At 34.3% G+C, this 25,501-nt stretch overlaps 1 protein-coding gene across 2 annotated transcripts in view; it reads left to right on the top strand.

Moving 5' to 3' along the window:
• The window catches only part of LOC132698681 (protein C-ets-1), a 185,857-nt gene that overhangs the window by 34,419 nt on the left and 125,937 nt on the right, over nucleotides 1-25,501 (top strand). The window contains exon 1 of one of the 2 annotated variants that reach the window (XM_060664889.1): nucleotides 14,639-14,927. The exons of the other annotated variant lie outside the window; for it this stretch is intronic. The gene's annotated coding sequence lies outside the window, so the exon portion shown is untranslated. Of the gene's footprint in view, nucleotides 1-14,638; nucleotides 14,928-25,501 lie in introns of those variants that run through there. 2 annotated transcript variants of the gene reach the window in all.

Raw genomic sequence — 25,501 nt, 5'->3', positions numbered from 1 at the left:
TTTTACCAGAAAGCTGCGTTGTCCATACATTCGGCGGTGTTTTTAAGGGCATATTCCGTTCTAACATCCAGCAGTACTCCGTCATGGTCGTCATGCCCCATCTGCCTTGGTATCGCTGCTCCATTTCCTTAATGTCCTGGTGAAACCTCTCTCTCTGTTCTTCGCAAACTGCTCCAAGATTTTCAGGAAAATAGTTCAAGTGTGAAAGTTTGAACAATAGTTTCGTAGTTTTCGCCTTTAGAGGTCCCAAGAAACTTATCAATTACTTCTTTAAATGATTCTCGATTGTGTTTTGAAAATACTTGTCTTTGCATAGTGTTCTTATCTGCGGCGCAGCAAAAATACATCTTGGCAACAGATATTAGCTGGAAATTTCTCGCACAAATATTTGAAACGCTGACCATTTTTGCCTAGCGCTTTAACAAACTGCTTCATCCAGCCAAGTTTGATATGAAGAGGAGGCAGTAAAACTTTTTTGGAGCCAACTAAGCTATCTCTTAACACATTTTTGCTACCATGTGTAAGGCTTGTTTTAGAGGGCCATTCTATTTCAGTCCAATGTCTATCTCTTGCCCGGCTATCCCACTCACAAATAAAGCATGTATAAACCCCCTGTTTATACATGCTTTGTTACCACAAAGCATCTGTACTTTAAGGTTACCACAAAGCATCTGCTGATGTTCTTGGTAGTTTATTTTCTTCAAAAGAAGTCCTAAATTTTCATGCGTTTCTTTTAAATCTATTGAATGTGCAACGGGAACCGAGCCCAATTCTTTACCATTCAATCATCACTGTAATTCCTATGCTCTCGCCATACCAGAGGAACAACAAAGCTTTAAATAGGTCTTCCTTCATTTTTTCCAGTTTCTTAATGCTTCATCGCAACCGGAACAGCACAGGACTTGTCTTGGTCGCCAATTTTTACATCAAAATAAGCGTGGAATTCATTTTTCACAAAAGAAGTTATAGTTTGCCTTTGTTTTACTACGACATAACAAAAACAGATATAACACAAATTCTAGAACACTAAAAATACGCAACAACGAAGACAACTGCCGCGAACACAGTAGCACGACGAACAATAAAATCCAACTGCGCATCAGCAGGTTACAACGTTGTATTGACGCTTCTGCGCCAACTCTGTCGCTTTGCGGAGAAATCTAATATTATCCAGTGTTGCCTAATCACAATTAATTTCGTAAAAATCAATTCATTTAAAAATCATGCCTAACCCTACCAATATCCACACATATTATCATGATGTTTGGTGGGAGCGCAGTACTTTTGAATGTTAAAATAGTTGTGTATGAAAGTAGTGGCATATAAATTTGCAATTGATTTTTCTAGTAAATAGACATTTAAAGAGGTAACAGTTATTTTCTGTATATTTTAACTGGTTATCTACATAGTTTGACACTTTGGTAGTCTTCTATAAATAAATTATTGTAATTTGTTAATAAGGTGTTGGTAACTAATACACTATTAAGAGTTTTGTCAAGTGATACGCAATATTAATTATACAGCGTATCGTGTGAATTACATTTCATTCATACATTTCTCTGAAATAAATGGGTACGTAATTTATTTCGTGATTATCGCTTTTTGAGAGATCGGGTTTCAGAATACGATCATAACATCGAGACTAAAATATTCGCCAACGGATTGTATAACAATTTTCACACGGGTACTGCTTTATGGCAACAACATTCAGATTTGCTTTAAAAATAAAAATTCAATTAGCGAAAATTTGCATACTAACAGGAAACGATTTGACGACGAATTTCTTAATTTTATCGAGTAAGATACTATTATCTCATAATAAACACACGCTGACTCGAAAAAACGGTAAAGTCCGTAAGCGTATATCATTAGCTAAAAGTTCTCTCTCGCCGAATCAACAAAATCTGGTTAAATATACATATGATGCAGAGAGGGATTAAGCTGCATGTTAACTTTTAAATTTGGTGATTTCAATGTTTATATAGCCTAATCAACGGAATTGGAGTTCACTATAATGTTCTATCAACAATAAGTTCTTTGGATTCTAGCACAAAATTTTATCCATTAACCAGCTTTTATGAATTCATGGTAATGTGAAGAATACTTACAGGAATTCTTATATTTATTTAAAAATTACTGTAAATAGGTTACGCAAGCTGAGATTATAGGTACCAAGTATAACTAGTAAATGTATATCTGAAGTAGACAAGTGAGGGCAGTAAATATAACATAACAATTTTGAATGGAGAACCAGCAGTTTTCCAACTCATAAATGTTTCCACCTTATGATATTAAATTTCTGACTTCTAAAAGTTAAATTTAGAATGGTAACAGTTTACACCACGCACTAAACAACAGTACCATGGCGCAAGAACTACACGTTTATTATCAAAACACATAAGGTCTCAGGAGAAAAATCAACAGCTTATATTTATATTTATTTATATTTCTTAACGGTGTAAAACTTTATAACTGAATTGCATTAGAACAACTCTATAATTTTATACTTTAAGCAAAAGGCTTTATAATTCTCTATTAGGACGATCCACTCCCACATTTTCATAATGACATGTTTCTTGTTTTGTGCATATTACTGTCATTGTGGCCTCTTGTGATTAGTTTCTTTTTCTGTTTTATTGTGTATACTTATTTAAGATCAAAATTACTAACAACTAAAAAAAATTTTATTAAATTTTAATTCAAAACTTCAATTTACATTTTATTCAATTTAGCGCACACAACAACAATTACTTCACAGCAAACCTTTTAACTACTACTCTTACACTATTATATTTGCCCCACATCGTTATGGCTTATCTGGCACCTAGGTAAAGTAATACCTCCAGTCCAGATTTCTGTCGTCACAGAAGATTAGATATGAGTATAAATAACTAGTATAATAGATAGTATAGTAAAGAATAATAAATAATAAAATAATAATAATAATAATAATAATAGTAATAATAATAATTAATAATAATAATAATAATAATAATAATAATAATAATAATAAAAGGTTTGGACACATTGGAACCAGATAAAAAAAAGAAAAAAATATACTTTACCAACAGTATAAAAAAAACTTTATAGCTTCTACCAAAATTTACGTCAAAATCACTATGATGTGATATGTTAGACAGAAACTTGGTTTAACAAAAGTGTGTTAATAAGCGAACTAGTAACAACTATTTGGTTTACCGGCGTGACCGATAAACAACAAGTTCAACAAAAAAAAAAACAACCCTTCAATCCATTCGACAACAAGAAGTACACTCTATTTTTATTTAATATATTAATCATTTGGAACGTTCCATTGTTCATAGAATGTTCGAAATCTTTGAGAAGCGCAAAAATCATTAAAACCACACAAGGGAAGCGTCAAAATGTCGAAAATTCCAATTCATTTGATCTTAAATAGCAGTGATAAAAACCACAAATCTATCATGGTAAAACGAAAAGACTCAGGTTTACCCTGAGGTTTACCGATAAATAAGACCAGTTCATGTCCGTAGTTTTTCATCCCCAAAAAGCTATGCCAATAATGAAGTAATTATTAAAAAATGTCGAGAAAAGGGACATCTAGTATGCTATTTATTTTAATTCTTTCTTTTAACCAATAAGACTTGTCATTTCGAATCATATGACCTTGGGAGGTTCAACAATCAACATGGCTACCGACAGTTTTTAGTGTAGTTGTTGCATTTTTTTCAGTATTTACTATTTAGTATTAAAATTCAATTGACGCTAGATTTGGTGAATTTGTTTAGTTGCCAAATTAGCGAACCCGGTCCTGGTGCCACACTTGTAATCTTGTGTAGTTTAAGTCGTTGCTTGGTGTATTTCCTGCAGTTTAATTTTGTGTCCCCCGAGGGTACGTAGTAGGTATACTGACCCCATAATATACCTGTTCATTCATACGTTCACGTATCGTGGGAAACAACTGACTGGTGCTACAGCGGATGGACGGCGTTGCCAAGGCTTACGTTAACTTTCTCCGTTTTATTTATTTGAAAATTTTGCATAACTGAAAATTGGTACGCGGCGCCGCCGGTTTCTCATTTTTGGTCTGCGTTTAGCCACAAAAACCCGCGACCGCGCTGTTAAGTTAAGTTAAAGGCCAGTATTATTGTAAGCTATATATGTGTAATCGTGTTCTTGGAGGTACAAGGAAATAAATTAGGGCGTTAAAGTTTTGGTTAACGACGCTTTAGTCGTAGAGTTGGTCTCTTATTGTATAGGTCAAAGGACTAAAAAGCTGGTGTCTTGAATCAGTTTTTGCATTTACTTTTCTTTAAGGCGACACGTTCCTATTTTAAATTTGCAATACTGTCACTTTTCGAGTATTCGACCTAAAAAAAATGTTTTTTTTTAAGTATTCTTCCCAAAAGGAATCCAGATATGCCACGTTCTTGTGGAGGTGCCTTAGTTTGGGATTGTCGTTACACTTACATTCTAGATGACATCCAGACAAACTTTTTAAAGAAGAAACTGCTGTCACTACCAACAACTAGATGATCAGCGTTGGATCGCCTAGAAACTGGTTCAACCCATCGAATTTTTTACGTTTTTACTTATCAATGTCTAATAACAGAAAAATGGCTAACGAAGTTATTAAGCACGATACCTGCACCAAATATAATTGAACTAGCTGCATCAAACCATGGTTTACAGATTTGTTGTATGTTTTATGGCCAAAACCTTACTTTGGACGTTGGAATTTATTCTCATAAAATGATGATTGTACCGAATGATTTGATCATCTACTTGTGAAATCTACCCGATTCTTTAACGCAACAAAAGGTATTTTTTTATATTTTTATACACTTACTGAAATTTGAATCATTTTATTAAAGGAATAAAATTTATTTTTTCCAAGTTTTTCCAAATTTTCAAATTAATTTCCATCACTGCAGTTTTTATTGCTGTCAAATTGAATTTATAGGTATCACGTGGTATATTTCTTTCTTACTCTCAATACAATACAATAAAAACTAACATTAGCTTTGCGGACCAGATAGCATATTTAACTGTTTGAAAAGTGCGAGCATCTGGCAACCTCGCCCGAGTGGACAACGTTCAGTTCGATTTCCTTTCTCTTTTCAACTCGCGGAAGTTTCCCATTTGTTGTTCCTTTTTTTAAGATTCGGGCGATCGCTATAGCGACTGATGATTGCTGCAGGCTGCAGGAAAATTGTAATGACCTGGCCAGTGGTGTGGCTATTAGGCACTTATTGTTTCTATCGAAGTTTTAGCTCTTTTATTCTTGTTTTGATTAGTTTTGGTTTTATTTTGTCTTGTTTTGGTGATTCGACAACACAAAAACAAGCCTCGAAATATTTTGGAATTATTGGAAATATTGGATCTGACATTTTTTAATATCGGGAATTTCATTTAGATCAGATTTAACTTTACTTAATGAGTTTATTTTGCCTGTTTTGATGCCGTGCCATCTTAGCGAACATCTCTGCAAAAATTTGAAGCAGTCTCTTGCTAGCGATCAGAAATTTTCGGAAGATTTTTTGTTTAGTTTGACGTTATGTCACTCAGGGAATGTATTTCTGCTGTTTTGTAAAAATGTACCCAAAAATTGTAAGTAACACGTCATCGTCTGTCTCACTTCCTCAGTCGAATGTCATACTGTTGCTCACTGCTAGGCGAAATATTGGTCTTGCATCCGGCACTCTACACCAATCTTCGACTTTTCTCAGCCATGAATGTTGTTTTCTTCCTGGGCCTTGCCCTCAATTTTTCCACAGACCCAAGATTGTTGTACTTATCTACCCTCTCGTTTGTTTTACCATCCTTTTGTATCAATTTACTAGTCAATGGACAGAAATAATTTTAAAAATGCAATGAAATTTATATTTATTTATGTTGTGCCATACGTTACCGTTGCGTTAGTCTGAGGACTAAATGGAGTGGATATTTTTATTGTGATTACCCGAACCGCTAAATGTCGTATTCGGATATTCTTTGAAGAGGGTTATAAGTAAATTGGACATAACGAACGCGTAATAATATATTATAAAATACATATTATTATTAAACAATGATAGTTAACACTTTACAATTGTTATTTAAAACATTTTGATCAAATTGGACTGGTCATTTAAGAAGTGGTCGTCAATTGTCGATCAATTGACTAGTCCCAACACTATACATGACACTGCCATGGTTTTAATGTTCTTTATATTAATACTCATACCTACATACAAAGCACTAGTCTAATCCATAACGAACGCATAACGACTATTGTTAGTAGGTCTTTCTAATGTCAGTTGAAAGATTTTTTCCACATAGATATTAAACAGTATCAGTGACGTTGAAGGAATGTGTCAGAAGGTCGGTATGAACTTTGATTTCGGCTCTGCTCCGCTTGTGTCAAATCAAGCTTGTGGTGTATATTAAACTTGGTGCATAATATTATAAAAAAAATTATATACCTAGACTTTTGAACGATATTCTATAATGGCCAAAACCAATAAGGATTATCGACCACGGTTCAACATATTTAATACACAAAATGTTCCTGAATTTAGCAAGCAGGATCTCTTAAATAGATTTCCAGATCGCGCCACTGTTGCGATAGTCGGTCATTTACGCTTGCATTACCATGGGCTGTCTCGGTCTTTTTAATTTCGGTAGGCAAATGTATTATTCCAGTATTTGAGAGCGTACTGTTATAGTTGCATGGGATAGATAAACGATGATTTCCCAACCGTTGGTCGGCTTGATCTATTGGTATTTGCTGCCACCACCGTAATTACAGATCGTCGGGGCACTTCAGCGGTCGTGCACAGTAGTTTATGTACGAAACGCTGTTTTGTGGGGGCCAATTGTTCGCGGTTGGTTATTTCCGAACTATTTTGACCTGACCTCGTCGAAACTGTATTTAAGCAGTGGACGTCGAGATATCTCCAACGGCGGGTTCTAATAATAAGAAATAGCAGCCAAGAACTAATACATGAGTTCCGTTCATTTCGGTATTCTTTCCATCTCTGTATTATTTTTATTAAGTCTTTGGAACTGATTGCCGCTTTTCAAAAAACCAGTAAATTAAAAATCAAACTAAAGACTTTATATAAAGAAATTACGACCAAGCTATAGATAACGGACAAGCTTTTTCAGTAGTAAGTTGCAAATTTATTAAAAATACACAAGATTCAACAAATATGTATATTATCTATTCATTTAATTGGCCCTAACTGCACACTCTTAATAATTTTGAAATAAGAATTAATGGAACACATTTTTTAATTTTGCAATTTCCTTACAATCACAATTTCCTATTCACAGGGAGGGTGACATTGTCTATAATAAACAAGTATGTGAAAGAAGTTTATGAAATTCGTATAGTACATGTACTTTTTGTAGGATGGAAGCTAGTTTGGTGACTAAAATGCACAAAACTGTTTATCATTTACCATCATGGAGATAAAATACAAATTAGCATATTTTTCTTTCAAGTTTTTCCTTGTATATGGCTTACCAGATCTTAATATATTTGATTTAAGTTGTCCATCAGATTATTATTTAGCTGAAGACCGCTGAAGGCGGATTTTGGCGAAAACATCTTGATTGGTAAAAAAGGTTATATATATCTGTTATACCTATAAATTATTAAAATAATTTTTTTATAATAATTTTTCAAGACTTCTGTGAGGTTACCGTATTATTTTATTTGTAGGTTAGTATGCGCTTCCACCCATTAGTCATTATTCTTCTACTGCCTCGGCTTTTGCAAGGTAAATATTTCATATTTGCATACCTATCAGCAGGTGTTATTGTAGACCTGACTGAAAGAAAACTGTTCATTCAAAGGTTATATTTTTTTGCTCTTTGTTTCGTTTTTTCAAAAATTTGCACGTTGTTGATAATCAATAATAATCAATCAATAAAATTTTAAAGTGGAGTAAAAAATAATAATAAAAGCTTGCTAAACTCGTTCTTCAACCTTGCAATGAACATGCTATTTTTTACATTTCAAAAATGTCCCACTTTTCTATTATAATTTTTCTCTGCTTTTTAGCCTACTACTCATTAGAAGTTATTATTGTTTGTTAAAAATTGCGTTTCCTGGATCTTTTTTTAGAGGAAAAGATAAAATGCCATTTAAATTTCTTTTATTTCTTTTATTGCCACATTTTTTCTGTGTAGTTGAACTTTTGCTTTAATTTTTTTTTTCATTATTTAATAAATATCATGATACAAAATTCAGTTGTAGGGCTCACAAGCTTTAACACTTTAGTTCCAAATTACTCGTTACTTACCTATTACTATCAAGTGGTATAATTTTATCGGTACCTTGACACATAATAATATAATGTTACCATCCGTCAGTTTGCTCCAACGCCCGACGTTAAAACATGATAAATATATTAACTGATTATATCCTCGTTATACTTTGCACAAAAAAAAAGTTATACCTATAGGCGTATCCGAGTATTCCTAGGAAGGATGTTTAAAAGACGAGTAGCCGGCGGGCGTGCGCCTGGGTGATTGACCGTTATAAAAAAAGGATCTGCCCCGCTAAAGCTGGATACAGACAGACGCCGCGGCGAACAGACCACAGGATAGCGTTTGCGTCGCGCGTTTGAACTTTTGAAACAATAGTTTCTGCTTGTTCTTAGTAAAATGAATTTGCTTGCCTATAGCTATAAAAGTAGTTACAGCTTAATTTGACGCATAAATTCCACAAAGAGCTTAATATAAAAATGACCTTCTTAATTAAACAACGACTCTATGGCTTCTGCCATGATTTTAATAATTCGTGCATCCACGTTCTTTATCTCCACAGTTCTATCGTTCTGTTGTTCCTTTTAGTTTGTGGTCAAACAAAACACAGACCACAACCAAAAGGCACAGAATACAAAATAGACATTGCCAAGTTAATTTTAAGATACAAAATCATAATTTAACAAAGCGATTTCAAATCAGAAACATAAAGTCTACGATGAGTTGAATATAATGGTTTTCTTATAGCCCATGTCTATTCCTGTCAAATAAAAGTAAAATTTAACCATGCCTAGGCAAAAAAAAGCCCATTAAACGGAGGCTCTACCGTCGGGGAAGTAGATGAATGAGTGAAATGCATTTAACATTAACGTGACTTGGATGGTGTTCGAATCGCTGCAAAGTCTGTCCTCAACTTTATCCATATGTGTTTTAAGGTACGAATATTTTTCCATAATTTTTATGCTTAAACTTATGCAACATACAGTATGTTCGCGCGTAAGTTTTTTATCTAAATTATTGAAATTCATTTACTTACAGCAGAAATAATGTTTTTTAATTATTCCAGTAAAACCGTTCTCACCAACGCTTAAAACCTGGAAAATCTGGTCAGGGTATTCTTCAAGGGTCAGAAACAGCTTTAACTAATGCTTTACAGCCAGATAGAGATCCGTAGTGTCTTAAGAGGCTCAGAATATTTCAGAACTTTTTTTGTGCTAAGTTCGCGAAGCTTAAAGAAGAAAAATGAAAATTGTGGACTATCATTTGGCATTTTATTTACCGAACGTTTTCTGGTGTCTATAAAATTACAGCTGATATTGGGGGAAAGTCTGAACACCTCAGGTAGTTCTAGTTCTGGACGTAATTTTCTAGAATTTTCGATGTAGTGTGTCGTTTTTTGTTTCAAATTTTTTATAAATTTATTAAATAATTAATATAAGTTGTTTCCCGCGGTAATAAAATTATTTCCGACAGCATATGCCTCTCAAAGAATCAGGGAATGTACTAAAAACTAACTGTAATTAACGCTCGGGCTACCATTATTAATTATTCATCGGCAACAGCAAAATATTACTCCAACATCCGATTTGTGGAGCTCAATTTATGAATGAATGAAGACTTGTCTTAATTTTGTAGCGGTGAAACTGGTTTAAAGTCGTCTCGGCCAGGAAGTCATTGACGTGCGTCGTCAATCGAAGATGTGCGTATAGCGAATTGTCGTTTTTAATTTGTGTCATTCGGAACAAAAAAGATAATCGACCCTATCGAGTTTTTTTCCATCTGGTCTCGATTGGCGGTAATGGTTGTGATTCAGTAAGCATATTGCGATTAGAAAATTTTGTGAAACTAAAACTTGCCCGACTGTTTTAGCACTGGTTAACTAACAAGATTGCTTTCGAAAAATCGTCGCTGGGCAGGGCAAGTGTACAGCGCGAATTGCTATGAAACTTTCGCAAAATAGATGTAATTTTCTTGTGCATACACCCTATATAAAGGGCCTTCCACGTATCGCCGAATTTCAAAGTCAAGGCAAACTTTGATAAATATAAAAAATTAATAGCGAGTAATAGCGATTTCCAATTATATTTTTCCAAGTATCTCGCGCACCCTGTATGATAGACGAAACCTGAAACTCCCTTGATACAATTAACGATATTGTGTAAACCAAATTATCTCATGTTTTATAGTTTTCAAATTACTGCTAATAATTTAGTCCTGCAAAGAACAATTTTCAAGATCTTTTAGTTTTTTGTCCATAACTAAAACACCCTGTATATAATCGAAAAAATGCATAAAACGAAAGCTATAGCCCCGGATCTATCGCGTCTCACGGTTCCAAAATTTTGCCGATCGGGAGAATGGTTATGGAAGAAAATATTTTCCGGAAGCCAAAATAACCAAAAAAATATATTTATAAAAAAAAATAAAAAATGAATTGAAATTTGATTGCACGCAATTTCTGCTGTTTAAGCGTGGACACGGGCCTTTACTTATCTGATAATTTTGCAGTTGATATCTGGAAATTTAGGACGCTTAACACATTTCTTATGTAGCACGGAATATCGGAAACACCCTGTACAATAGGTGAAAACCTTAAATACAAAAGATTTAGCTGTCTATACAGGCTACATCGCAATGTAAAAGAAAGTGACATCTCAGTCGTAGCCTTTCAGTTATAGCCTATTTTTAATAATAAAAGGAGCTATTTTATAGTTTTTTTGATTTTACGGCGCACCCTGTATATTTTTGAAAAAATAAAGAATAAAAGTTTATGGGGCCAAATTTTCTGCGTCTTTGTGTTCAAGAATTTTTTCGGGTCTGGAAACGGTTTTTGAAAAATGACCTTTTTCGTGGACCCTTGCATTCGCTATTTTTATTTTTTTTTTAATACTTCCCGACCACACCCCCCCCCCCCCTCTATTTTTTATAGGTTTCGTCATGGAGCAAAGCCGCCTATATATGCCAAATATGACGTCGATTGGTTCAGATTTGGGACACTTATCGTGTTTTATAGCAATGTCCAAAAAACAGTGAAAAAGGAGATAATTTTTTTTTCAACGCTGATCATTTCGGTACGACGGTTCCCTAGAACCTAACGTTACCGAGATATAAAATTTTTATGCCACCAGTAGATACTTTCGAAAAATTCGATTTAATTGATTTTCGAAAGTAAAAAGCACCAACAAGGCTGGAGCAAATAAACTTTTAATCATGGCAGACAAAGTTTGTCATTTTCTACCGATTTTGTTTCTACAAGAAGAAGAGAAAGAATATTAAATAAAAAAGACTTTTTTCATGTCTGGATGAAAATCCAGCGTTGGCGCATAGCTTTTTTAAATAACCGGTATAACTTATTTAACCCTTTTTCAACTAATATTTACTAAAATCACTACAATTAGGTATAATAGATATACGGTAAACGTATCGTAGAATCTGTAAAAAGTATCAAAAAAACTTAAGGTCAAAACTTATTTAGATTCACTCGTACTGAAATATTACATATAAATGTCTGTCTTTTATGGACAAGTAGCATCTTTCGTATTTTAAATACAACACCCTGTATATTAAGGCATTTTAGAATTTCTCGGAACTTCTTATATATAAAATGTCTTACCGTTTTTGTCATTTCGAATTTTATATCAAAAGTGAAATTTGTAGGCCTAAATCGGGTCACCGATTTCCCCGACTCATTGCCTTTGTTATATAGATGGAGTTGATTTCCTTCTATAACAGGATGGATTTCAGTAATTTTCGAAAACCTTACATTGAAAATTAAAATGGAAAAACGCGGAAAGCCATTTTTAGGTGGAAAACATAATTTTATCGTATTTAGCATTGAAAAAGGGTGACTTTGTATGAGGTTCCCTATTTCAAAAAGTTGTAGATTTGTAAATATTTGTAATAAAACGTTCTTCCATTGTTAAAATCTTCTTCTTCTTCGAAACATGGCAAAAAAATCAGCCGAGCATTACAGAAACAGTTTTTATTATTATTGTTTTTATTGTTACTTCCATTTTTATTTTGTTAAATTACTAGAGCTAATAGCTTTTTTTCCTGGGGAATACGAATGTATACACCAGAGAAAAAAGACGATTCGTTATTATGTTATTAAATTCCCTTTAAGACGTCATCTAGAAAAAAAAAGATTTAAAAAAATATATTGTTTATTATTGGTTTTTGTATATCTAGAGTTTTTCCAGTAAATGTCAAAATGTTTTTTTATAAAATTCATTCCATTATTTATTATAATTAAATATAAATAAATTTTGTGTTAATAACTTAATTAGCGGACATGACTACAAAAAAATTGTCAAGTGACATGTTTCGCCGTCATATTTTTGGCTAATTAATAAGCATATAACAATTGTACCAAAGAAAGAACTTTTATAGCAAATATTTCGAAATCGACAATTTTTTTTGACCTCTTAAGGCGACAAGCTGAAAAATATTATAATGAAATATGGAAGGTATTTATATAGATTTAACAACTTAAAGTTTATAGAAAAAATGCTTTGCACCGGGACACGTTGCAATCTTTGCATGAAAAACATTATGCAGAAATTGCAATGCGTCTACTGGGCTGATTCAGTATTCTTACCAATTGCGGTTTCAGTATTACAATCCATAATGCAGCATAGAAATCGATAGATATGTTTTTTTAAAATTTACTTAAGAAATCAGAGAAAATCCATTTAGAAATAGTAGTTTAAATTTTTCAAGACCGCTTATCGTTTACGTGCAATTTTTAAACAAAAAACTATAATTAAAATTGATGTGCCGCAGGCGGCATATATAAGTGTTTTTTCGATGTATAAAACTTTAAGCTGCAATAAAACAACGATGGATTATTCGATTGACATGAATTTTATTTATCCGAAAGATAATCTACATTCTAAATATGATTTCTGGCATATGACCGCCACGGCTGGTGCGGATGTAGTCGAATCTGGACGTCCAATTTTCGATGACTTTTTCCAATATTTGTGACCGTATATCGGCAATAACACGGCGAATGTTGTCTTCCAAATGGTCAAGCGTTTGTGGCTTATCCGCATAGACCAATAACTTTACATAGCCCCACAGAAAGTAGTCTAGCGGTGTTAAATTACAAGATCTTCGAGGCCAATTCACAGGTCCAAAACGTGAAATTAGGAGGTCAACAAACGTGTCTTTCAATAAATCGATTGTAGCACGAGCTGTATGACATGTTGCGCCGTCTTGTTGAAACCTCATCTCCTGGACATCCTGGTTATTCAATTCAGGAATGAAAGAGTTAATACTCATAGCTCTATACCGATCACCATTGACTGTAACGTTCTGGCCATCATCGTTACGGACCAATGATTCCACCAGCCCATAAAGCGCACCAAACAGTCAGTTTTTCTGGATGTTACCGTGTTTCGACATACACTTGAGGATTAGCTTCGCTCCAAATGCGGCAGTGTTTGTTGACGTAGCCATTCAACCAGAAGTGCGCTTCATCGCTAAACAAAATTCGCTTATGAAAATCGGGAACAACTGCAATCTCGTTTTGGGCCCATTCGACGAATCTACGCCTTACTTGATGATCGTTTGGCTTCAATTCTTCAACGAGTTGGATTTTGTAAGCACGTAAACCAAGATCCTTCCGCAAAATCTTCCATAAAGTCGATGGATTCATTCGGGTCTTCCTCAATGCTACGCTCTACACCAGCAATAGCTTCTTCTATACGCACCGTACGGCATCTCTGGGGATGTGAGTTATCAATAAGAGTAAACGTGGTGCGAAAACGTTCCATGGTTAATCGAATTAACTGCTCTGATGGACGATTTTGTCGACGGTAAAATGGACGTAGTGCGCGATACGTATTCCGCACAGAACCATTATTTTCGAAATAAAATTGCACTATTTCCAAGCGTTGTTCAGACGTGAGTCTCTTCATGATGAATTGCCAAACCAAACAGAATAAATCACTTGACTGCAGTTAAATCTATCGCCATCTTGAACAGTAATGCCAACTTAAAGTTCTATACATCGAAAAAAAACACCCATTACATAAGTACGTACATTTCACTCACTATCCTGCACTGTGCGTCATTTTCTTTCTACAGAATATTTAACTGCCTATCTTCAGAAAATACTGCACTAAAAATGGCGCATTTGAACTTTTGACAATCTGTCAGAGGCCATGTTGGCAGTTTACACATTTTCCATCCGCGAAAGTATAGAAATCGGTGTGATTATATATCCATATATATGTCAGAGCGACGAAAAATGCGACTTTTCAAAGTTTGTAATCGAAATTTATGTGGCGCAATTTTCTAATTTGCAGTATCAAGCCGCAACTTCCTGTCGCATGGCTGAGCTACATGCATTAATAAAAAACGTAAATATTTAATTTCAGTTAATTTTATTTCGCGGTCGTATACGGAATCCAAAATACCAGTTCTGTTATATAAATTCGCGACTCAATTATTATTTAAATAAGTACAAGATTTTCTCGCAGCTTTTTCATTGTTTCGGCGATTATTTAAATGAAAAGTGGGTTCCCGTCTTTTTGACATTAACCTGTTTTTGTTTTATCGTGTAAACAGGATGTCCTGGACGAATGTACGACGGTGATAAAGTGCCGATGTTTTGTTAAATATTTGAGTTATTAGACATTACTCATTAAGTGCCCGACGTGGAATCAGTGTCCCCAGACAATTCGAGTGTAGGTATTTGGCGTCGCGAGGTTGATTATTTTTCCGATTTTGCAATTGGTATGTCCTATTGTGTTGAAGTTTAGCGCGCGTCCCGGGAAACCATTGAACAAATAAATCGGCTAGACATTTGAAATGGATAAAAGTAAATTCACTAGGACGTATTATCTATAAAACTAAATGAGTTGTGGACGTCCGTCCGGTCCGGTATCTCTAAGTTTTTCCCGAAGTTTTTAAATGGTAGCGAGTGTCCCGATTAAGAATGGCTCTCGGCATTATCTCGGAAAGTATTAGCCGCATGGCTTACGGAAAAAATGAGCGTGTTAAATTGATGCCAATTATTTTCCTACACGAACTTCTGTCTGTGCTGGGGGTAGATTAGACGTGTGTTTGTTTAAATGTTAATAACTCGGGATTAGGTTATCACAATCAACCGGGCGCTCCTCGCTCCATAGTTTACATTGTAAACGACAATAACAATGATACAAAGTATAATAACAAAACGTCATCAACAACCAACGCAATGTGTAAGTTTCTATTTAATTTAACTAATTTGAGTAAAACCATTTAATTACGCCGGTATGGAAATGAAAGAGTTTTATAAATTTTTATGAATTGGTGTATTTCAATCACATTTTATTTTCTATTCCCTTCTGTAAAATGCCCAATTATGCAACCGATCAAGCGCGCGGAAAGTGTCATTTTACCACGTGAGTTTCTTGTCCCCCGCATCGGAGACACTTCAGATGTTTTCGGAGATATTGCCGCGCGGCTTGAATTTTGACGTTTGTCAATTCAGACGGTCACGTGAATGAATACATTCGTATTGTTTTGCAAAAATGTATCCACAAACTGACAGTCGTAGAAAAAGTATAGTATGCAACACGTTTGGTAAACTTTTTAAGTCACTCGTATAAGAAACACTCGCTTCGGTAGTGCCAAATGCCGTTTACCACACTTGTGGCATAATATACTGTTGTCGTTAAGTTTGTAAAATTTTGCTAACGTTAATAGAATTAAAAGCAGGTTGGACATTTTTTACTGATGGAAAGTAAAATTATTGATTGGGTCCTTGTTTTTTTCGTTAGAAAATAAAAACTATTATTGTTCCAAAAAACATCATACAGACACACATACATCTCATACATTAATGTTGTTTGTTGAAGCTTCCTTCATTACGCTGTTAATTGACGTTAATTCGGTTAGATTGATTCCTCAATGTCTTGGTTAATGTTTCAGTTGCTTTCTTTATTTGTCAACATGCAAGATAATAGAATATCACCATCAATGAATGTATTCAATTTTGTCAAAGACCTGTGTCTATTTAATTACTTTAAAGTTAGCATTACTGTATCAGTACCGCCATGGCTAGATGACCATATTTTACCATGAATAACTTAGCTCAGATATTTTAATTTATTATATTTTTCTAATGAGGCCAATTTCATTAGTGGAACGTGAGTTCGGAACAGCATATTAGTCGTGTTATAGTTGTGGTAATAATCTCGGTAGTATTTTACCAACTAACTTATATTAATTAGAAACACAGCGAAAGTTTGTATTTGACGCAAAACTAGAAATATATTGCAAACAGAAAGTTTACATAAACCCGATATATGCATATAGTATTTAGGGTCTGCGCAAAATTGTCACGCCAAGAATTGATGAAACGTGGTTTGTGCAATACGAATACGCAAAACGTTAGACACGCCAGCCAACGTAAGCGTAAATAACGTGCTCCGCTGGACTGCTCGGGCGTCGTTTTCTTGCTCCCTCTTTCTTCGCTTGGGAAAAAATTCAAAACGCAGGTGCGTTATTTGCATTGCAAATTTTCAACCCGCCGCCGACTTTACATCTACTACCGAACCGCTCAAGGATGACAACGGCGGAGGTTTTAAATATATAATTTTTTCCGCCCGTGATGTATGTCTCTCTCGGTCGCTGAGAAAATTATTTTAGCTCGCTAGGTAAATCGAACGAACCGGTGCAAAATGACCATCCGCTCGCCGCTTTCGGGTGATTGTAAAATACTGATGTTGGTGTGCAATGCGGATTAAGCGATTGAGGCTTTCGTTGTCTAGTCGAATATTAGGGAAACTATAACTTTTAACCATCTTAATGTTGTCCCAAGAATACATTTCATATTACAATAACTTGTATACTACATAGCCAACAAAAGGATTTCTTTTAAACAAAAGTTTCGGCCTCTTGAAGAACCAGATTCTGTTCAAGCCTAATTTTATCTATATAACAAAATTCTTCAAATATAGATTCCAGTCGAAAATGGTCCTCTAGGATACAAACTGGACATTGGATTCCTTGTATCTGTCGCAGAAGAAAAGGTCCGTATGGTACAAAAAACGCATCTGAACTATATCGCATCTGATTATTGAGAGCCAAGTATATATCTTTTGTGCATTTGCTGAAATATTTTTATTGACGCTGTTGTGTCGAAGAAGCTTATTGAGCTTACCATATGCGCAATGTCGTACGAAAAGGACCTTTTGAATATTTCTGTCCGATGTTGCGCTAGATTTAATGTATGTAGTAGCTTCGACAGAAACGTACTCAGGTTATTTGTACTTAACTATTTCAAGATAAAATGTATCGTGATGTACTCTAAACCTATTAAACACATTGAACCAACCGGAAGCAGTGAAATGTAAATATAGACGCCGCGACAAGTGTTTTGTAGACTCCACAGCAGTGATTTAATTGAGACAAGACAATAGTTTCACAAAGTATTTTTTTCGTATTTATATCCGGACCATGTCTGTTGCTGTAGATCAGCTTTAAATTTCCATACGCTGTTCTTAGTTTTGTTGTGACGTGATCCCTGAAACCTAACTGAGAATCGAATATCAAACCTAAACTTTTCCCTGTAAGTTCATACGGTAGAGGCGTGTCATTCAGTTTTATAAGCATAGTATTTTTCACTTCAAATGTCTGAGAGTCACTACCGAAGAGTAACACTGACGATTTAGTTGGGTTAAGCTGCAACAGATGATCAGAAACAGTTTTATAAAATTTACATGGGTCTGTGTTATTCCAAATTTCGGCTTCTTTAATTTTACTAACAGGAAATAGATAATAGTTCTGAGTATCATCCGTATAAAGTTGATGACTGCAATGCTCCGATGACTCTGTAAAATTAAAACTATAAATAGTATATAACAAGGGAGCCAAAATGCTACCCTGTGACAGTCAAACAAAGAGCGGTTCAGAATATTTATCACTATGGAATACTCTCTGAACTCGATCGGACAGCAAAGAGCTTAATAGTGTGCAAACTTTTTTTTCAAATGCAATATAGTGCAGAATGGATATAAGTAATTTATAGTTTATCGTATCGAACACTTTTCTGGCGTTCAAAAGTACAAATGTAAATTCGAAACGGTTGCTCTCGTTTTTGATACTGCAAATGGCGGAAAATACCATTCTCAGGTTTGTTTTCTCCAACGACTTGGCCCCTGTAGATTCGTATATTCACTGATGAATACTCATGAATGCCTTATAAGGCTCGTTCTTTGACGAACAAAACTAAAAAAGGATTTATTTTCGTTTAGACCTTACGGGTTTCATAACCACACAGCTAGTAATATAACTACAATACTACTTTTGACGGGAAGTTACAAGATTTAAACTTTGTGATCATCCAACACCAAGTGTTTTGAAAATTATTTCTAGCTATGGCCACGTTTTAATATTTCGACACTCATTAGACCCATTGCAGGTCTCTACTACATGTTATAAGTATATAAATACATACTTACTTTTTATGAAATATAGAGAATTATTTAAACGTAAATCCTGGCGCTCATATATTCGTATAAATAGGAATATTCTACAATAGGATAGACTTCCATTTTTAGAACTTTCTCGCAGTGGGAATTACAAAATTATTTTGGATCATCATTTTTTAAGAAATGACCAATCCATATCATGCTTCCAAACCATTTTCTTTTCTATTTTGGTATCGCTTCACTCATTATGTTTGTGTTAAATCTGACTTTTGTAAAAAAATATTAAAATATTAAAAATATCTGTATCTGTATCAATAGTAAGTGAAGGTATAGGAAGGTTAGGAACCATCTAATTAACAAAACAACAAACATATGTTACTTATAGGGTTAGTGATCAGATATTAACCAGATTTGCTACTCTTCTATTTTTTAATCTAGAGAGCTCATTTAAAATTAAAAATTTATCAATATTATGTACAATTCAGTAAAAATCAGGTCTGTAACTTAAAACTAAAAAAGTTATATCAACATCAATAGCTCTGTGCTCTAAACACCTTTCACTATTTACGACAAAACAGCATAGAAAACATTTGTCCAAATTTTTTTTATCTTGTCTGTATAAGAACTTTTCCGAAAATTTCTATGAACTGGGTTCTTTGTTGGAGGTATTTTGTACAAACCTTGGTCCAATTGTTTCATAGAACTACAGTAGACTTGATTGTAGTTGAGGAAAAATTACTCAGTTTTTTAAAATTTAAAATGGCTTTTACTTCCGTTGCAAATTTTAATGTTGTAGGCAATTACCACGGATTACTATAGAATATCGTTCGATCATGCTACCATGGATCAGCCAGCGAAGGGTGTTAAGTTGGTTGCCCACCAACAGAAGAAAAAAATAGGCTACTACTAGTCTTATCTTATTAAACCTTGTCAGATGACAACATCGTTGCTTGGGAGAGGAGTGTCTCCTTTTTGGTTTTGTTTTCGAGGTGATTTATCCATCACTATTGTATTGTTCATTTCCATATAGTATTTATTATTGACTGCAAGGAAAATCGTTTGTAATGGGTGTTTTTTTTCGATGTATGGAACTTTAAGTTGGCATTACTGTTGAAGATGGCGACCGATTTAACAGCTGTCAATGATTTATTCTCAGTTTGGTTTGGCAATTCATCATGAATAGACTCACGCCTGAACAACGCTTGCAAATAGTGCAATTTTATTTCGAAAATAATGGTTCTGTGCGGAATACGTATCGCGCACTACGTCCATTTTATCGTCGACAAAATATTCCATCAGAGCAGTTAATTCGATTAACCATGGAACGTTTTCGCACCACGTTTACTCTTATTGATAACTCGCATCCCCAGAGACGCCGTACGGTGCGTACAGAAGAAGCTATTGCTGCTGTAGAGCGTAGCATTGAGGAAGACTCGAATGAGTCCATCCGCCATCGAGCACAGGAATTGGATCTGTGTCCATCCACTTTATGGAAGATTTTGCGGAAGGATCTTGGTTTACGTGCTTACAAAATCCAACTCGGGCAAGAATTGAAGCCAAAAGATCATCAAGTAAGGCGTAGATTCGTCGAATGGGCCCAAAACGAGATTGCCGTTGTTCCCGATTTTCATAAGCGAATTTTGTGTAGCGATGAAGCGCACTTCTGGTTGAATGGCTACGTCAACAAACAAAACTGTCGCCTTTGTCGCTAATCCTCAAGTGTATGTCAAAACACCGTTACATCCAGAAAAACTGACTGTTTGGTGCGCTTTATGGGTCAGAACGTTACAGTCAATGGTGATCGGTGTAGAGCTATAATTACTAACTCTTTCATTCCTGAATTGAATAACCATGATGTCCGGGAGATGTGGTTTCAACAAGACGGCGCAACATGTCACACAGCTCGTGCCACAATCGATTTATTGAAAGACACGTTTGGTGACCGCTTAATTTCACGTTTTGGACCTGTGAATTGGCCTCCAAGATCTTGTGATTTAACACCGCTAGACTACTTTCTGTGGGGCTATGTAAAGTCATTGGTCTATGCGGATAAGCCACAAACGCTTGACTATTTGGAAGACAACATATACGGCCACAAATGTTGGAAAAAGTCATCGAAAATTGAACGTCCAGATTGGATTACATCCGCGCCAGCCGTGGCGGTCATATGCCAGAAATCATATTTAAAATGTAAAGCCACAAGAGTATCTTTCGGATAAATAAAATTCATGTCAATCGAATAATCCATCGTTGTTTTATTGCAGCTTAAAGTTCTATACATCGAAAAAAGAACACCCCTTATTATTTTTGAGCCGCTTCGTTTTAATAGACCAGTAAATAAATGGCGGGTATCCATTTCACGGATTATATACTCGATAAATATTCCCTCTGTGCGATATCTAGAGCGTCCAATTAATTAATTCTCGTATTCCGAACTATAAAAAATGATTAAAACTTTATAGCGCGCTTGTGAATGTTTAAAGCGCACGTTGCTAAATGGCTATATTCAAATGAAGTAAGACGTAAAATAAATATGGTAGAGAGGCGGCGACACACGACAAGGGAATAAAAGTACACGTTGCTTTTTATGCGCAAAAAAAAGTCGTTCGCTCTATGAAGCTGCGTGAAACTATTTCTAGTTAAGTCACGACATGCAGACGTTGAAAATTAATGTGCCGTTCTCTTTTTTCGTGTTTTATCTTATTTTTAGTGACCAGAAAATAATTATTGTCGAACAAAAATGTTATTTATTACATTGTAGATGATTTTCCAATGTAATAAAATGTTCGAGAATTAACGGTTTTGGTTTATACTTTATTTTTGAATATTCTACTGTTTTAGTATTTTTTCATAAATACCCTTTCCATTCCAAAATTCCAATTTGTAACACATCTAATTCTATGATCAAGAAGATTCTTATTGAGTGATTCTCTCAAAAATTTGGTTACAATTGCATTACTGTAATTATTTTCCACAGTTCTGCTCCTATAGTTAGAACTGGTTGAAACAATTTTGTAGTTTTATATTGCTCATATCGCCATACAGGACAGTATCCACTAGATCAGAGATTCCGAACATAATAGCATTCTGCAAATCTGCGGAAACTGTCACTTTAAGACGTCAGCTTTGTTACCACGCGTGCCACTTTGTAAGTAAGTAAAAATATAGTATGCGTTGAACACGTTAATAAACTAAGATAGCGTTTATCAAACTTATTGGTTATTCACTATTAATGTGGTGACTCAGGTTGGAATCCCGGAAATGTTAAAAACAGAAAAAATAAAAAACATTCTATCGTTGCGCTAGGAACATCAGTGGCACTTAGAAAATAACCCGAGATTGTTTGGTCCATATTTTAGAAAATTAAATGATATCTCAGCAGTAATTTGGTTGTTTTTTAACACTTAATGTAGTGAATCATATTGAAACTTTAGTTTATAAAATTGTCATTCATTTACCAATTTGATAAAACAGTGCACATGAACTTGGTACACGGCACCGAGAGATGTAGCAGATTCCTAAGCACAATACAATGCATTTAAGAAATAATTTACTTATAGAGTGTATGAAATACGGCCAGGGTTGTGGTTGAAAACGTTTGGAAAGAAGCCTTTGCAGACGCTCAAGAATTACTAAGTTTGATAAAAAAAATGGCAAGATTACAGCCTACTGTCACTTAATTTAGACAAACCCCAATTCATTACTTATTCCATGATGAAAGCTGATGCTCCAGACTTGCAAAGAATAAAAACTCGTGATTTAGATTGCTCAAGCTGTAACACGAATTGTGCGAGCTTTGCATAAATTCTACCAAAAAGTTAAAATATTTATGACTATTTGTTGATCAGAACCTTATGTCTATGTCTATTACATCGCTATAAAAAAGTTATTGTATAAAATCTGTCCTTATAATACATAAAGAGAGAACCGCTAGAAATTAGCCAGAAACGCGTTTTAAAAGTAATATTATATTAAGTCAGTGCTAATTGTAAAATTTACTTCAGTGCAAAGGAACCTTCTGTTTGGAGCGCCTGTGATACACAACGTCCTTCCATTAAATTTGCAAAATAGGGAATATACAACAATTAAGAGATTTGTTGACTTCTAGGTTTTTACTGTTGACTACGACATTCCGGAAGTGTTAAATTAACTGTGAATAAAATCAAGCGGAAAAAGCAGAATTCATTGTGCACTTAATATCTTTTGAATGTATTATCTAATTGCTGAAATAAAATTGAACTTATAATAATATCTCTGCTGGTAGGTACCATGAAGAATAATCTAAAAAAAATACTGTTAATAAGGAGTCAATTTCTTGATTAAATATTGTCCTGGTAATTAATTGATGTTCTTTATTATGACATTTTTGTGTTGTTAAATTTTACTGCTAATAAAGACATTTTCAATTGAATTTAATTGAAAATTAAGTTTATCCAGTAAAAATTAATGCAATTTTCATGACATACAAATTTATATTTATAAAATTGTCCAATGTTAGTTATATTCTTCACCATAGTTTCCGAGCTCTTAATAATATTTTGGGTATTGTTCGACTATAATCGGAAGCGTAAAAAAAAGACTTTTTTCATAAAAGAACGAAAAAAAAGTAAAAACTATCATCGAACTTTCCATTTAATGAAGCAATTTGGCATCTATTAACAAAGTACAAAATCTACCTCGATAACTAGTGTACCTTGAAATAATCCATTGTGTCACTTCTTCGGTGCAAAGAGCTTCCTTCCATTGTGGATTCGTCTTGCACCGAACTTTATACGAGCCAACCTAACCGAACACTTTTTCACGTCCTAAAAAAGAACTTGCGAAAGGTTGCGATAGCACTTCGTGTTTAACACTTGCAATAAATTTAATTCTATTGGTATCTGCGTTCTAAAATTCACCATGGGAAAATTCAATTTTCTCATTCCGACCTGTACTGAATAATCGAGTTCTTGTTATGTTATATAACAATTCTAAAATGTATCGCCGGATTTAGATCATTTCGACTATAATTATTTATCGATTACAAATTTGTTTGACGTTAATTTGTATTCGGTTTCGCCGACTCGGTCTTAAACTTTTCATATTTATTCTAGAATAACAATAACAATTCTTGCGATTTGACTCTAAAATATCGCCTATTATGCGCGTATGCCTAATTTGAAAAAGTTTTAGTTTTTAGTTCCCAAATACTCAAAAAATTATGGTTGGATCGATATTTGTTTGAACACCTGCCGTAAATATGGACGGATAGAGAGAGATATAAATACAATTCGTTTTATGGACATGCATATTTTAACATCTAGATGTAAGTATTTCCCGTCTCTAAAAAATGGTGTGTTTTCTCAACTGAACTTAGTTATACAAAATTCGTATATAAAACAACAAGGAAAAAGATATACCTATACCAATATTTTTGAAATTTCAGGAAAAAGAAACAAACTAAATTAAGCGTATAAATACAGGTGAACCAAGTCGTATCTTGAGCCAAAGGCGCCTAATAAATACGTATCGTCAAGGTACTTTAGATGAGTCCTGACAATAGGACCTTTTTTCTTTTTTTTTAAATTTTACAAATTTTGTTTTTACCATGTTCGTAAAACAGTTGTAAACCTTAGCTTTTCTGTAAAAAATGTTTTTACAAAATTTACAAAAGTATTGTTTAGTTCCTAAACTTTTTAATTCATACTGCCTAACCAAAACTAATCAAAACTTACAACTTTTTCACAAAATGTCATTTTTTTTTACTGCAGCGATAAAAAACATTGCAAAATTTTATTACAATTCGGTATTAAGTAGAAATTATTGGGAATCACATACAAAATGTCCAGATTTCAAAAAGTTCCTATACGCTTCGCAGCTTGTTCGCTATTGTAAAAGAAAACTGGTTAACGAGACGTATGACACACCTTAACGCACAACAAAGCAATACGATTGGGTTAGACAGGCTGCTAGCGTTATGTAATAAAAGACGCGATTCTTCATGAAGGTCCTGACTAGTACGTTTCAACCAACAGCTGGCCAGATCCGGGGTCGTAGGTCACATCAAGGCGGGGTATCAACAGCACCAGTCTCGCCAATGAAATGTAATAATAATCGAACGTCGCTGCGTTTTCTGCAAAACTTGTTTACCAGTGACAGACAGATAGTTTAATAGACGTTTATTTAAATCCTTATTTCCTCTTGCAAAACAAACATAAATGTCGATGAAAGAATGCACTTTATTTGCTAAAACTTTTGATAATTTAAAAATTACTTAATTGTTTTTACGGATTTTTAGTCTACAAATTTTAATAAGTGTTCTTAGTTTCATATATTGTAGGGAATGCAACAGTGGGTATGTAATGTAACTTTGAGCACACTCTGCACCTATCAAACCGAGAACATATGTTTTCAATTATTAATAAATAATATTTCCTCCTGTCAGCTCGGCCTAGCATAAAATGTGGAATTGTTCTTATGCGTGTTAGATGATTTGCTGATGTCTTTATGTATTTCATTCTACTAGGTTAAGACCAAATAAAATCAAGCAACAATGCCCTCTCTTTTTCACGATTTCTGTACAGACTAGTCGCAACAATCGACTCCGCTTAATTCTGCTGGATATATTTTATTTTTTATCGTGAAATACTTTGGCCATTAAGGTCGTTTATTTTATGCTGTTAAATTAACTCAATAATTCAAAAGGAAATATCGTCTTCATCGTCAAACCGACCAGCAACTTACGTGGTAGCTTGTTGTTTAAAAAAATAGTTTTCAAACGTTTTCGGAATCTTCAACTGTAATGTAATCACATCATCCTAATTGTAGGTGTCATTATTGTTTTATCAGGAGCTAATACTCAC

Source organism: Cylas formicarius, unplaced genomic scaffold (genome assembly GCF_029955315.1).
Source record: "Cylas formicarius isolate icCylForm1 unplaced genomic scaffold, icCylForm1.1 PGA_scaffold_10__41_contigs__length_53128322, whole genome shotgun sequence".
Lineage (NCBI taxonomy): Eukaryota > Metazoa > Arthropoda > Insecta > Coleoptera > Brentidae > Cylas > Cylas formicarius.
The sequence above is the reverse complement of the archived record's forward strand: the minus strand, read 5'-3'. Positions and strand labels throughout refer to the sequence as shown.